At 39.9% G+C, this 1665-nt stretch overlaps 1 pseudogene; it reads left to right on the forward strand.

The window, feature by feature from the left end:
- The window catches only part of LOC105537314, a 19321-nt pseudogene that overhangs the window by 9010 nt on the left and 8646 nt on the right, over positions 1-1665 (forward strand).

Genomic DNA, 1665 nt, shown 5'->3' on the forward strand with positions numbered 1-1665 from the left:
TTTCCATTATTTTAAAGCAAAACTCAGCTCCCATTTCAACTGTAAAAAAATGGTACCATTATGACACCTAAAAAATTAGTAGTTTTTCTTATTTTAAGACAGTCTCACCCTTGCCCAGGCTGGAGTGCAGTGGGTTGATGAAAGTTCACTGCAACTTGCATCTCCTGGGTTCTCATAATTCTCCTATCTCAGGCTTCTAGCAGCTGGGACTACAGGCATGTGCCACCACACCCAGCTAATTTTTGTGTTTTTAGTAGAGAGAAGGTTTCACAATGTTGGCCAGGGCTGGTCTTGAACTCGTGACCTCAAATTATCCACCTGCCTTGGCCTCCCAAAGTGTTGGGATTACAGGCATGAGCCACCGTGCCCAGCCAATAGTTCTTAGTATCTTTAAATATCTAAACAATGTTCAAATTCCCCTTAGCTTCAGTTGTAAACAGCTGGTGGTTAACTTGGTTAACAGATGAGCCCAGACTCATTTTTCTGTATGTTCTTATCCCTGTAGTGGGATAGAGAATAGAGAATAGAAGCTTCTATTCTTTGGTAGAACAGAGAATAGAAGCTACTTAGGCCTGGAAAATTGTTTTTAATTCTTCACATTCATTATTAAGTTGTTTCTATATACACCTGATCACTTTTAGAAGGAAATGGAGCATTAGTAGGTAGTAAACATCTTGTAAAGCTATGCTTCTCGAAGTACAGTCCTTGGATCATCAGCATAACCTGGAAACTTGTTAGAGATGCAAATCTCAGGTCTTGGCCTAGACCTACTGAATTAAACTCTGGAGTCGGGGCTCTATAATTAAACGCTACCATAATTCTGGTGCATGCTGAAGTTTGAGAACCACTATTATAAAGAAACTCCACTTAAATGCTCCATCTCTTCTATCTAAATTACATCAAGAGTTGCACCTTTGAAATTACCTCTCCCTGCTTTTGTGTGAGACAGGGTCTTTCTCTGTCTCCCAGTAGTGTAGTGATGCAGTCTTAGCTCCCTGCAGCCTCGACCACCCAGGCTTAAGCGATCCACCTCAGCCCCCGAGTAGCTGTGACCAAAAACGTGCACCAACACGCCAGGCTAATTTTTATTTGTTGTAGAGACAAGATCTCACTGTGTTGTCTGGTTTGGTCTTGAACTCCTAGGCTCAAGCTATCCTCCTGCCTTGGCCTCCCAAAGTATTGGGATCACAGGAATGAGCCACCATATCCAGCCTGAAAGTCTTCTCCTTTTACTTGTGGTTCTCCCTAACCTACATTCCCCTCTTTGAGCTGCTGTGCCCGGACCCATGTTTATTCATTCTCTATTCCCCAGATGAGCAAAAGATTGAACAAAACAGTATGTTTGCATCTACAATATTTGGCCAACTTGTAATGTAAGTCTCCAGTACCCTTGAAATAGCTGTCTTACAGTTTCTGTATTATCTTTCCTCTTTTATTAGTGTCATAAGGGAGACGATTTAAAAAGGAATTCTGCTTTCTAAAAATCTTAAATAAATGGATATACATGTGGATAATTTTGCTTGTCATAACAATATTTGGCTTTATATAGTATAGCTCAAGTTTTCAATAATTAGTAAATATAGGTGTAATGCCATATTTCTATCATGTGACCATATGCTGTATCACTGTCAAAAAGGGAGTAAATTGTAGTTATATATCATAAGA

This window comes from Mandrillus leucophaeus, unplaced genomic scaffold (assembly GCF_000951045.1).
Source record: "Mandrillus leucophaeus isolate KB7577 unplaced genomic scaffold, Mleu.le_1.0 Scaffold1700, whole genome shotgun sequence".
Taxonomy (NCBI): domain Eukaryota; kingdom Metazoa; phylum Chordata; class Mammalia; order Primates; family Cercopithecidae; genus Mandrillus; species Mandrillus leucophaeus.